Source organism: Cornus florida, unplaced genomic scaffold (assembly GCF_030987335.1).
Source record: "Cornus florida cultivar Cherokee Brave unplaced genomic scaffold, ASM3098733v1 CherokeeBrave_3.0.0_Hap2_Chr09, whole genome shotgun sequence".
Classification (NCBI taxonomy): domain Eukaryota; kingdom Viridiplantae; phylum Streptophyta; class Magnoliopsida; order Cornales; family Cornaceae; genus Cornus; species Cornus florida.
In genome coordinates, this window is record NW_026775579.1 from 25,745,805 (window position 1) to 25,761,075 (window position 15,271).

The window sequence follows — 15,271 nt, forward strand, 5'->3', positions numbered from 1 at the left end:
TACACATTTATCCTATTCAGAGTCACTCGCTTCATCCAATTGAATGACAGAGAAGTCTTGGTCTGCAAATTCAGACGTAGTATGATTTCAAAAATCTTCGAAGCCATCAAAGTAGGCCTTCGACATAATCTCCTTGAAGGTTGGTGAGGCTTTAAACTCATCCACTACGTTGGATCTTTCCACCATCAGTTTTTGGGACATCTCCTTATCTAGCTTTTGCACATAAGATGTATGATAAGCTCGTTTTGCTTCTAACTTAGCATACACTGCTTGTAAAACGGCCTCATGTTTATCACACTCCAATTGTAAATCGGCTTGGTGTTGGGAGCGAGTAGAAGCTAACATATTGGTGTAATGCTCCTCTCCTTTTGCAGCTAGACACGATAAGTAATACGCGTGTGTATTAACTTGTACGCACATGGGAACAAAAAGTTACAATGAAGAGGAAAAGAAAAGCTAAATAAAAATAGAGGATGGTGAGAGAGTTAACCTGTGCGATATCATGCATGAGTCGGTCTACAATCTCAGTTAGAGGGCGAGAATTCAGATACATCATATCCTTCTTTGACAAAGACTCACTTATCTTCTTAAAAGCAAGTTGAGCATTGCCTAGAATAGATGCTGTTGAAGAGTAGGGGTCTGAGGGGAGTACCCCTGCTTCAGTAAGGGGTGGCCTAGTCTCATCCACATGCTGATGAGGGAATTGCGAGTCGGATACATGCGGAGCAACAACTAAAATCGGTAAGACTCTTTGTGCTGTAATAGTAGGCTTCTCTTTTTTCCTCTTGGCGGGGGAAGTAGGTGGGAAGTCACTTGAGACTTCTTTGAACTGAGCTAGAAGCCTCTTATTATGTTTTTGGGATATAGTTACAGAGGACTTGCCAACAGGCTAAGGACCAATCCCATGGGTAAACAAAGTCTGAGGTGTCACGAGTGAAGACTAGTCCCTCACTGAGTGGTTAAAGGCTTCCTTTATTCGCTGGAGATCATCAGATGAAATGACAATCTCTTTAAAGCCTGAGAGGACGACAAATCTGTTAATAACTTAAACCAAAATTTTTTGAGTTTTAAAACAAAAGAGGGTACCATTATGGGTAACTCACCAGTGGAATTCTGACTACACCATACACGAGGAATGGAAGTCCTTATTCGCAGGAAAGCACTTTCATCAGGAAAGAATTCCCAGCCATCACCAGAAACGAAAAAGAAACGGCTTTTCCATGGTTTGTGCTTAAGGGGATTTCCAGAGATAAGAATTATATCCCGTGGGGAGAAGTACAACCAGCCACCCCTTTTGGGAATGTAGCAATGAAGAAACTCCTGGATAGTAAGTGAGGTATTACAACAAGCTCGCCACAGAACTAAACAACCCATCATTGTTCTCCAGGCATTAGGGGAGAGTTGAGTCGGAGCAAGATTAAGGTGACACAGTAGTTCCCTTTTAAAAAGAGGGGTTGGAAAACGCAATCTGGCAATGAAAGCCGACTCATAGAAACAAATCTCAGTTGGGTAAAGGGAGGAAGCTCTATCCTCAAATGAAGGAAGTTTGAGAGCAACACTATGTGGAATTGAATAAGTTTGCCTGATCCGATCTAGATCCTGTGGGGTAAGGGAGCCTGCTATATCCTATAGCAGATGTGTCTCTGACGGAGCCGAATCAGACTGGTGGTGTTCCTCGTCTGACATAGTGTTGGATTTTGGGTGAAACATGCTGGCAGTAACACACGTTACTGTATGCAAGAGCCTAGCTTCATAATGACCTATAAAATTTTCTAACTTTGGTCTTGGTATACTGAGTTGGAGGAAAAAGCAACAACGAATTAAATAGAAGAAGGAAGAAAATAAGGGCATTGAACTTACCACATCACTACGACTGGTACTACTTGGCTTTCTGGAAGATGGAAGTAATTTGAATGAATTCTACTCAAACCATCTGGATTTATAGAAGAAGAACGTAAACAGATAAGGAAGATATTTATGGTGGAATTCTAATAGAAATCTGCTTCGTGAGGGACAATTAGCTCCTAGCGGGCTATTTTGCATAGGAATTTACTTTTACGAGGTAGAATAGGATTAGGAGTCAATCCTCGAATAGGACAACCACACTGGTAGCCCCATATGAGTTACCTATGTGCTGAAAGGTAGGCTGCCAACATGACAGCTTGCCACATATACGAGCTGCCAATGTGGCACTACGACAAATATCTCAAAGACATCTACGGTCCTAAAAAAAAATAAAAAAAAAAAAAAAAATTTCCCCTGACTGTATTCACGAAGTGGCAATATGAGTCAGGCTAATGGACAAGGCTCTACTACAGTTCTAACTATCTATTATTATGTAATATTTGGGAATTAAAGTTTCGGTGGTTTGACAAGCAATCCTCCGAAACGGGGGGCAACTGATGGATGTATAAATTAAATACCCGTGGATAAGGGAAGGTTGTTAAATTAACACACTATCTCATAAAATTGAGATAGACTCTACAGATTACGATAAAGATTAAACCTACAGATTACGATAAGGATGAAGACAGCGGTAACTCTACGTGACATCCTGATCTAAGCCCTATAAATAAAGGGGACTGATCGACGTTTAGAGGTACGCAATAAATCCTAACTTTGATTTCTCTAGAGAGATTACTTCGCACACTGACTTGTTCGTCGGAGCCTATTCCACCGGTAACACACCGGTGTTTGTAGGATCACATTTTCTTCTCTTTGTTCAGGAAGTCAAATCAGATCCAAGTTGCGAAGAATCCATCATCAACACTAATTTTTAGTATAAATTTTGGGATTTACTATTGATTTGTGCATCTCTCAACTTCTTCCATCAAAATCAACTCTAGTAAGTTTAATTTTGACCAAATTTATCATTTTCTTTCTCTTTTTCTCTCAAACTTTTCTCTTTTTATTGCTGCAAATCTATTTCTCTCTTAAACTTTTTATTTTTTATTTTTTGTTACAGATCTGTTAGAATAACAGATCTTAGATGTGAAGTACCACAAAAAAATAATAATAAATAATAATAATAATAATAAAAATAAATGAGCTATTGAGCTCTTGGCTCGAAGCTCGTCAAACATAGCTGAGCCGAGCTCGAAACTAAATTTTCTAGGCTCAACTCGAACTCGAGTCGAGCTTGAGTAGTCTATTACTTGACCGACCCGAGCTCGAGCACACCATTACTCAGCTCGGCTCGGCTCGACTCGTTTACAGCCCTAGCAACTGGGTTTAAGAAAGGTTCTGACGAGGGAAGGAAAGTAGATGAACATGAAAAATGAAAAACGAAAAATGAAAAGTTAGGGTCGTTGTTGGTTGGCTGGAGTTGCAAGAGAGAGATTCACCTTCATGAAATTTATTTGTTAAAGATGTAAACATTAATGCTTTTCTACTTATTTGGTATGTGAGGATCCCCTCTTGTTGGAGTTGGAGGGGATCTTGTGCCTCCAAACTACACAATATAAATTATACGGAGTATATAATATTAAATGACATTAAATATACCTTTCAAAAAAAAAATTAAATATAATAAATATAATCTAATTAAATTTAGCACTAAATATATATAAATTATAAATAATTGGGTAGAGTGCAAACAATCCGTGCTCTAACAAATATACAAAATATACTCATGTTTTTTAGTATGTGTATATAAATTCTTAACATTTGAAAATATGTGAAAATTACCTCTTGACCGTTAATTGTAACCAAAATTATTTTTTCAAACTCCAAAATACCTTTAATAATAAGAGCTTTTTTGAAATTAGTGTTTTATTTATTTATTTTGTCTTAAGTGTAATTTAGGTATTTTAGTTTTCAAGTTGACAAATGTCCTTATTTGCTCAACTTGAAAAAATGTATGTTTTTTATTTTAGTTTTTATTATTATTATTTTTTCAAAACACACACGGTGGTATTTGCACATTTTGTATATAACATGATTTTAATTTTTTTTTTTCACTTTATCATATATAATATTATATATAATTATCATTAATAACATTAAAAATTGTATTTAACACAAAATATAATTATATATAACATTAAATAATATAAATAAATAATTACATAATTAAATTCACATTATACATTTAAAAAATTAACCATATCGGCAATGCAACAAACTGCATCATCAATGCAACAACACTACATCAGATCATGTATTTAACTAATTTAAATTGAGAGACCAAATGTAGGAAACCGAGTAAGCAACAAGATTACAGCAACTATTTTAAATTGAATAAGCAACATTTTAAAATAAAAAATGCATGACCTTGACCAACAGCACTTTGCATGGAAATCTTATTTGATGGAAGATAATATCTGAGTTTTAATAAAGTAAGAGGTGCTTGGATTCTTCAATGGATACGAATATTTAATGTAATTATTTATGATTATATAATATTATTTAATGTTATTATTTGTAATTATTTAATGATATTTAATTTTATTTATAATATTATTCATAATTGGGGAGAATGGCAAAAAAAAAAAAAAAACCTTCACTTTTACCCGTTTGCCAAAAAACCTCTCTTATGAATATCTTCAACAATTAACCCTCAACTATTATGAGGGGATCATTTTAACTAATCTCCGTTAGAGTGATTGCGTGAGAAAAGTTTTTGGATAAAATTACCCTTAACATGAAACATCTTTTGAGTGATTATGTGAGAAAATTTTTGGACGAAATTACCCTTAAAATTCCATTCACCATTTTTTTTTTTTTTTTTTTTTTTTTTTTGTTAACTGTATAAAATACTAAAACGATGTCTCTAATTTTGAAATGATGAAATGAGGCGTTTGATTTTTTCTTTCGAAATGTTCTTGCATTTGGAATATATATAATAATATGGTAGTAATTTATCAAATGTCAACTTAAATCGATTTTGGTGGAATTTTTTTTTTTTTTTTTAAATAATAATAATAACGAGGCCTCTGATTTTGTTTCCAAAGTTGTGTAATTAGAAGCACTACCTACAGAGAAATTATAAACATTAGTTATTATAGTACATAATGCCCACTATTTCCTTAAAATATAGCATATATAGTATATAACAGACACAGAGAGGAAATTCATAGCTAAACACAACATATAGAAATCGGTATAGTTACCCGAAGAGGTTTGGGCGAATGGTATGAGTCCATAGCGGCCCAAAACGCTGTACATAAGGTTGACAAGTGAGCTCTGCCAGATTTATGGAAACCAACCAAAATTAAATTGATGTTTCTTTTTTTTTTTTTTTTTTTTTTTTTTTTTTTAATCAAAATCAATTTAAGTTGGCATTTGATAAATAACTACTATATTGCTAAATATATTCCAAGTGCTAGAATATTCTGAAAGAAAAAATCAAAGGCCTCGTTTTAGTTTTTTATATAATAATAAAAAATAAAAAAAAATAAAAAAAGGAAGTGAGTGGTGAGTACTTCAGCAATAATGTATTGTTTTAATTTTAAGAATAATTTCGTCCGAAAATTTTCTAACACAATCACTCAAACGGATATTTCATGTTATGGGTAATTTTGATCGAAAATTTTCTTCACACAATCACTATAACAAATGTTAGTTAAAATGACCCCCTTATGATAGTTGAGGCGTTAATTACTAAAGATGTTCATAAGGGAGTTTTTTTTTTATAAACGGGTGAAAGTCGAGCAATTTTTTTTTGCTATTCACCCTTCATAATTTATATATAATATTAAATAACTTTAAATATAACTATATAACATTAATATTATATAATTAAATGTGAATTAATAATAAATTAACATGTCACCTTTAATTACTAAATTCAATATGGTAGGGGTAAATACCTACTTACCAAATCAAAGATGGTAATTTAATTACTATTTATGATTTGATTAAATGATACGACATCTTCTCAGGTTATTAAATTAGTGAAAAAAAAAAAAAGGTTAAATTTTCCCTCAAGTTTAGTTAACTTTGTCGTGACACTTTTTTTTTTAAAAAAGTAAAGAGTCAACTAATTAAAAAAATATAATGCCAAAACTATCTTTTCTCATTTAAATTATTTTAATTTAGACACAAATATCAACCTAAATTAACACAAAAATATCATTTTAATTTATTGGTGTTAGCACGTGTCTGAATACTACGAGGTTTTGACGCATCCAAGATATTACAGGATCTCCTCCAACATGAGAAGATCCAAACCCTTAAGGAAATGATTATTTCGTTGATCCTCCTCATTTATGGCATTAATAATAATTTATAGAACAATATAATATTAAATAACTTTAAATATAACTATAGAACATTTATATTATATAATTAAATGTGAATTAATAATAAATTAACATGTTACCTTTAATTATTAAATTCAATATAATAGGGTAGATACCGCTTACTAAATCAAAGATAGTGATTTAATTATCATTTAATATTTGATTAAATACTCCGACATCTCCTTAGGTTATTAAATTAGTGGAAAAAAAAGGCTTGAACCTCCTTTCAAGTTTGGTTAACTTTGTCGTGACACTTTTTTTTAAAAAATAAAAAGTTAACTAATAAAAAAAATATAATGCCAAAACTATCTTTTCCTAATTTAAATCATTTTAATTTAGACACAAATACCAACCTAAATTAATGTAAAAATATCATTTTACTTTATGGGTGCTAGCACGTGTCTGAATACGATGAGGTTTTGACGCATCGAACATATCACAGGATCTCCTCCAACATGAGAAGATCCAAACCCAGAAGGAAATGATCCTCCTCATTTATGACATTAATAATAATTTATAGAACAATACTTAGTGAGAATTTACTGCATTTAATATGAATTAATAATAAATTGACATGTCATATTTAATTATCAAATTTAATATGGTAGGATTCACTTACCAAATCAAAGATTGTGATTTGATTACCATATATGATTTGGTTAAATACTCTGACATCTATTCACGTTTGCTTTATTACTCACAGATTAAAGTAGTAAAAAAAAAAGCCTAAACCTTCCCTCAAGTTTGGTTTACTTTGTCGTGATACCCGTTTTGTCAGTTGGTTTTAAAAAAAATAAAAAGTCAACTAATTAAAAAAATATAATGTTAAAACTACTCTTCCCCAATTTAAGTCATTTTTATTTGGACACAAATATCAATTTAAATTAATTTATATATATCATTTTAATTTAAGTGCAACTACCATGTGTAAAAATCTGGAATACACCCATGATTGGGTATCTAACGGAAAATTCAAAAAACAACATATAGTGTTCCCAATCTAATTTCGTTCCTGATTTCTTATGTAAATCAATCCAATAAAATTATTATGAAATTGATTAATATTATGAATATATATATATATCAATCCAATGAGATTATTATGAAATTGATTTTGAGTCATGATACACAATTTAGCTGATTAAGTCAATGATATAAATTGATGATTATTTAATATATTTTATATAATATTCATAATATGATGATACCTTTTTCCTCTATTTATTTATTATTATTTTTTTCAACCTTCCTTCATTTTATGAATTAAATTGATTGGAAACATTAAAACATTAATTAGCATGAAGCATATAATTAGTTTTATCAATCATATGCCTCAATTAAACATCCAACAATATGTTAATATAATTTCACAATATGTTTAATATATGCCTCAATTAAACATCCAACTGGAAAATGAAACAAAAAAAGTCAAGTCCATGTCATCTATAGTCTAGTTGGTCTCAAACTCAGTTATGATCTCATACATCTCATTTTCACTAGTCAAGGATAGTTTTGGCGTTATATTTTTTTTTAATTAATTGACATTTGACTTTTTTAACGGTCAATTAACGAAAGGGGGTATCAGGGCAAAGTTAACCAAACTTGAAGGAGGGTTAGACTTTCTTTTTTTCCTACTAATTTAATCCGTGAACAATAAAGACAAACCTAGGAGAATGTTAGAGCATTTAACCCTTTATAATATTAATGTGCATACAAATATGAGGCACTCTATTGCACCTCCTCATTTATTATAAATGTTATTATTAGCTTTGATCATTTTTCCTCTTTAAACATGTAAACATTAAAATGTATTAAAGGATATATTTCTCTCCAATTTGGTCCACTAAATATATCTATAAAAAGGTGCTATTACAATAGAACTAAACCTCACTACTATTATATCAAATACTCCGTGTTTGTTTTGGTGAAAGGGAGAGGAGGATGAAGAACTCAGTAGCTTTTCCCGCGCTTGTTTTTTTGGCTGTTTTATTAAGTCTACATACCCTCACTGAAGGTATTATATATATATTATATATATATATATATATATATATACACTTATTGTATAACTTTATCTTTTACTTGTTATTTTTATTTCTTGTATCAGGGGTGGAACTATTAATGAGATAACTGGACTATAGCTCAGGTCTAATTAAAAAAAAAAAAAAAAAAAAAAAATAGTACTATTGTTCTTGTAAATTTATTCCATATGCAATCAATTTTTAGTACTACTCTTCCTCTTCACATTGGCCCAACTATTCTTGTGTTTATCTGGGCTACTAATATCCTTCTTCCTCGACTGTTCCCCCACTCCCCCCTCTCCTTAAGCAAGAATAGAAATTATGTTAATTAGAAACTACAAGTGAGGAAGCATCCAATTTTTCATTCAAATTAGGACATAAACTCATATTCTAGGGAATATGGGGGTTTTATTTCAAAATCTGAGCACTTTATTGATTAATAGTTGAATGGATGTTAAAGATTCAATTGGATAAATTTTTATTTTATTTTTACCTTGAAAACGAATTCTAATGGGTACTTTGATGGTGGATAACAAACATGTTCTTTTACCTGATTTTAAGTTGAGATTTAAACTTAGTAAATTAGGTCTCTCGGTCCTCTCGGATCGGATTTTCAGTAAAAAATGATCTAATTACTTAGACATGAAATTAAGATCATATTGAACATACCATACCCTTACCATATCTGATTTCTACAAAAAAATTGCCTAATATTTCACAACTTTTATTGTATTCATCTTTAAATTTTCTTATCTTTATCCCCCACATTTTGCAATCATGGCACCGCCCTGCTCGTATGTGTATTAGTTTGTGTGTGTGTATATATATATATATCTGAAAATATGTTTTATTCACGAAGTACTAAATTTTGGGATTTTAATTTGATTTGCAGCACAAAAAACTTGTTCCCCTACCGTGATTTTAGATGGTCCATGTCCTGGAGAACCTACGTGTTTCAGTTACTTTGCCAACAAGTACGGGTTAAGAGTAATGCCTCACGATTGCAGATGTGCTGCGAAAGGGAATAAACACAGCTGCACATGCACAATACTTTGCATTCCACCATACTTTAATGGTGCTTAGCCTTGTAATGTTGCTACAAGTTTATGAGTAATATAATAAACTTGGATCATTGCTGATTGTAGAATCATTTAATGATTATCAATAATATGATTTATTTTATTTTATGTGTGTCAGAATATTTTGAAGGATATTTTGGTAATTTCAATATTACCCTAATGTAAGATTATTTATTTATTAACTCTTTGTATTCACTGCTATTTTGATTATAATAATGAAATTTTTGCAATTTTTGGACTTAATCCTAATTCTATTATGCGTGGACTTCTTGTACGTGTGTGTTTGGACACTTTTATGTACTCTGTGTTTAATTTCGCAACACTGCTCTACATTCCTGAAGATTGTAAAAATCTCTAATAAAAATTTTCAGTTGAGTTCCCCGAAAAAGGAACTATGAAAAGAGTTTTGCTTCCGAACCTTGGAATTTTGAGGGCCAACCTGAACTTATATTTGCTGAATCTTTGTTCACCCACAAGTGTTTTGTTTGGGTACAGGTCTATAATCTCTCTCTTGATGCGTTACAATAGCAGTGGCGGTAGTTTCAGAAAGGCTGAAAGCCTGAATCCATGGAAATCCAGTAAAAGGGTTTTGATGGTGATAGATTCCAGTGAATCAGAGTTTGGCTTGATCTTGTAAGTCTCTGGGTCGTGCAATTCCTTTGAACCTGACGTGAGAGATTTGAGTAGCTATTTTAAAATTACGGCGAGATGGGATGGAGAGAAAAGAAACACGGAGAAATTTAAGTAGTTTTAAAAGTTAAAAAATGTGTCGGGCTTGTTGTAGTAATAATATGGTATTACCAACTTATTAAATATGACTAATTAAAATAAAATATTTTTACTTAAATGAATGCTTATTTTTATGATCCACTTTGGATATGGCCAGCGGTTTACGAACTTTGAACCTTAGCAAGTTCAAGGTCTAGGGTTCGAGTCCCGTTAGATGTTCTTTGTGACTAACTTCCGCTGTCCCTGTAGTGACACATCCGGTCCGAGTGGAGAGATGCCCTTCCAGGTCTTCGAGAAATAGTTGGGTTATTGAGGGGCCCTAAGGGTTGGTGCCTTCCCGGACATCCCGGGTTAACTAAAAAAAAAATATATATTTATATGACATGAAATAATTGGTTAATGAGTGTAGACATTGGTGTTGACAAATTGGCCCATTAAATATGAGTTTAATATTTAATTAAATTATTTAATTGGCCCAAGCTTAGTCCACTTAAATTATTTAAATAATTGGTTAATGAGTGTAGACATTGGTGTTGACAAATTGGCCCATTAAATATGAGTTTAATATTTAATTAAATTATTTAATTGGCCCAAGCTTAGTCCACTTAAATTATTTAATTAGCCCAGCCCATATGATTAAATGAACAGATAATTATTTCCAATAAAATATATTTGGAATAATTATTTTTAAGGATAATTATCATAATATAAACGGCCCGGCCCGGTTATTATTTTATCCTTATCAGGAGATGACATGTGTCATCATCCTATGGATCCAAGAAGTCTATAAATAGAGGCATGGAGGAAAAAGAAAGGGGTATACAAAGTCAGAATTCAGAAATCTAGAATTCCAGGGAGAAATACAGAAACTCTCATCCCCAAAATCCAAACCCAAAAGCGAAGAACACTAAGCACATCAAATTGTGCCATTCTTCATCAAATTTCCCGGTGATCAATAACAAGTATAGCCAAAGACGTGCCGTTCTTCATCAAATTCCACAATGATTCAAGATCAAGCCTGTGCAGCCCTTGAATCCAACCAACCAACAAAAAAAGAGATTTAATCAGAGGACCAGTTCTTTCTTTTGTAAAGAATATTATAGAGGATTGTACCTCAATTTCTCAAATTAATAAAATTATATTATTAGCTCCATATTTTGTTTCTATTGCAGACTTACAAAATTTGTGTGTACAAATTTGTGGCGCGCCCGGTGGGACATCCTTTGCCTCTCATCTCTTTCTCCTACCATCAAATTTCTTTTCTATCAGATTCTATGGCTCCCTCTAAGACTCCAACAGAGAAGAAAGCCCAAAAGAACATCGCTACCACAAAGGTCGATGCCAAAGCCACCATGAAAAGTGGCATGAAGGCCAAATTAAGTGATGGAAGTACCTTGGCGGGCCCTGTGACACGTAGCAAGTCCTAGGCGATGGCTTTATCCAAACATCAGCAAGACTTGGTGAAAGCCAATCCTGCAAAGCCGGCGAACGTGAAAACTCAACATGTCAAGAACCTTGACGTTGTTCTAAAGGAGATTTCGCCACCAGATTTACCTCATTCCGTTTATGATGCTCACTCTAGTGTCGGTTCACCCCCAGTGTCACCACGTCAGACTTCGGAGCAATCAATCACTTCAAGGAACGTTGACTCTCAAGGCCTATCATACTCAAATGTGGTCGCTGCTATGATGATTAGAGCTGCCACGGTGGAGGAACAACTAGCAACGATGTCTCGTGCCATTGAGAACCTCACAAAGACTGTTGAAGAGAAGGACTTACAAATCGCTACGCTGATGAACAAATTGGAAGTTCAGACCTTCGGTGAATCACCAGTACAATCTGGGCATCCTACATCCTCTACAGCACTACCAACTAGGAATCATGCAACTTTCACACCACCACCGTCTGGGAATCCTACATCTTCCACAGTAATGCCGACGGAGAATCCTAATTCTACTGCACAAGGTACTCGCATGGAGGACCCCAAACAGACGCCGGTGACAGAACAGGCGGCTAGTCAAAACCAGACACCGGTGACAGAATAGACAGCTAGTCAAACCAATCATGCTTCTTCAGTCTCTTCATTATTTGTCGCACAATTGCAAGATATGATAACGAATGCAATCCGAGCCCAATATGGAGGCGTCTCACAGAGCACTCTCATGTACTCAAAGCCCTATACAAGGAGAATCAACAGTATGAGGATGCATGTAGGATACCAACCTCCGAAGATTCAGCAATTTAACAGAAAAGGTAACCCCAAGCAACACATTGCCCATTTTGTCGAGACTTACAACAATGTCGGAACAGAGTGGGACTTACTAGTTAAGCAGTTTGTCCGCTCCCTTAAAGGAAACGTGTTTGAGTGGTACACCGACCTAAAGTCAGAGTCAATTGATAGTTGAGACCAAATGGAACGAGAATTCTTGAACAGGTTCTATAGCACTCGTCATACTGTTAGTATGATAGAGTTGACTAACATGAAGCAATGGAAGGATGAGCCTGTAATCGACTACATTAATCGGTGGAGAGCACTCAGTCTTGACTGCAAGGACTGATTGTCAGAAATCTCTTATGTGGAGATGTGTATGCAGGGAATGCATTGGGGCCTTCTTTACATTCTGCAAGGTATAAAACCTCGCACATTTGAAGAATTGACAACGCGTGCTTATGACATGGAGATCAGTATGAAATCCCATGAAGGTAAAAGTTCTATAGCCATAGAACCACGCAAGGATAAGAAAGACTGGAAGAAGGGCGATAAGTTGTCAAAGACCGCTGCTAAAGATTCCATGGCTATCTCAACCACCCCAATCAAGATATCTGTTAAAGATGACAAGAAGGATGATAAAAGGCCTCGCCAGTTTCAAGAGAGGAAAAGACAGCGTCCTACGCTAAAGGAGTTAGAGAAAAAGGAATACCCCTTCCCCAATTCTGATGTCCCTGGCATCTTGGAATGTTTACTCGAAAGTAAAGTTATAGAACTCCTTAAATGCAAACGCCCTCAAGAGATGGGATGTGTCAACGATCCAAAATACTTCAAATATCATCGTATTGTCAGTCATCCAATTGAGAAGTGTTTTATCTTCAAGGAGGTGGTGATGAATCTGGCAAAACAAGGAAAAATCTTGTTGGACACGAACGAAGTTGTAACTTCAAATCATACTACTGCTACTATGACAATCTCTGTCGTGGGAGTGCTCATTCTTAACCTTCAACTTCTGAGGTATATTGCACAACCATCCAATTTGGCTTATTGGAACCAATCCCCATCTCTCTTGGCAAAGGGAGTGCACTTGACGTTTCAACCTTTGGAAGGGTCTTTCCTTAGGATGATGAAGAAGGATGGACTCTGGTGACAAGAAAGAAACCACGGAAGCAACGAGCTGACATTTTTCAGACTAGTTATTCTGACAGGGGACAAAGGAAGAAGAAACGTCAATATTGCCATAAGCAGTCTGGCCATAACAGAAAATAGGTCAAGAAGACACAGTCAACCAAACACGCTTCTATAAGCCAAAGGATCCAGAAGCCATTTACTTTGCAAGAGTTCTTTCTAGAAGGATATCTAGATGACGAAATTGTGACAGCTTACATGGTTTCAACTAAAACGAGCCCTGATGGTGAGAATAGCAAGGATTAAGATGAAGCCCAAACTGTGGAGAATCATGCAAAGGATGCAGCCATCATTGAAAAGTCCGATGAAGATGAAGTAGTCAGAGGTACGTTGGATTCATGTTATACACCAATTAATTTCACTGACAAAGATCTTCAGTTGGGTTCGAAGCCGCATAATTGTCTTTTTTTCGTCTCCGGTTACATAAAGGAATAAAGAGTTACTCGAATTCTTGTTGATGGTGGATTAGCGGTGAATCTCATACCAAAATTTACGATGAAAAATCTCGGTATTACAGTTGACGAGTTATCTTATAGCCGTCTTATTATTCAAGGTTTTAACCAAGGAGGACAGAGAGCTATTGGCATGATTCGGGTAAAACTAATTATTGGCGAGCTGCAAGCTGAAACCTTATTCCATGTTATTGACGCAAAGACATCGTACAATTTGTTGTTGGGAAGGCCTTGGATACATAGTAATGGTGTTATTCCATCGACTCTTCATCAGTACTTCAAATTTTACAAGAATGGCGTACGAACAATTGTGGCAGACCATAAACCATTTACAGAAGCAGAATCTCATTTTGCCGATGCCAAGTTCTATATCGATCCTGATACACCTTTGGAAGTGCCCATCCCAAGCCATTCGTCTATACAAGAGATTCAATCTATAAAAACAAAAGAAGCGTTAAGTGATCTATTAGATGTTTCAATGACAAACATTGTAAAGGTAGCTAAAACGAGAGGGGTCTTGATAAAAGCACATCGAACGAAGCCTATTTTAAAGTATGTTCCAAAATCTCAATGACAAGAAGGGCAGTCACCTGTCATCGAGATAATTGAAACTAAGGAATTGAAATTAAAGATGTTACAAACCAAGGAAAAAGAAGATATGCAAAAGCTGCAAGGAGAGTTAACTTTTTCTCTCACCAAGATTCAAAAGTCTTCGCCTTCCAAGTCTCCATTAAAAGGGTTCGTGCAACCTTCTCAATCTCTGGTCGATCATGGATCACTTCCAAAACAAAGGACTGATGAAGGATTCGATCCTAAAGCATACCAACTCATGGCTAAGTCGGGGTATGATTTTACAAATCTTGCAAACCTTGAAAAATTGAATTTTGAGGTCACCGGTGAGAAAGTGCATGGCCTCAATAAGACACAGAAGAAGTTGAAAGAACAAGGGCATAAGATCATTCCACCCAAGTCCGGTCTCGGTTTCGTAACTTCTGAGCCACTTCGAATTCAAATCACAAAAAAGGATAAGAAGTCAAACACTTTATACATTGGGTTTGAAGAAGATGACGATGAACAAGACCAACAGACTATGCATTAAAAATCTGTCTTCGATCGTATATGAGCTCCATGTGATCGAATATCTATATTTAACAGGTTGTCAAGCCAAAAGTCAAATGTTTCAAATTCTCATGTCAGCAGTTTGCCTCGTACCTCTGTTTTTAACAGAATGAGCTTTCATGACCAAAGAAGAAAATCTCCACAACCTCAATCTCAAAAGACAGTATTTTCTCGGATTGGTACTATTAAAGATACACCGCTAAGAAGTAGCAATAGTGGAAAGTCAGAGGAA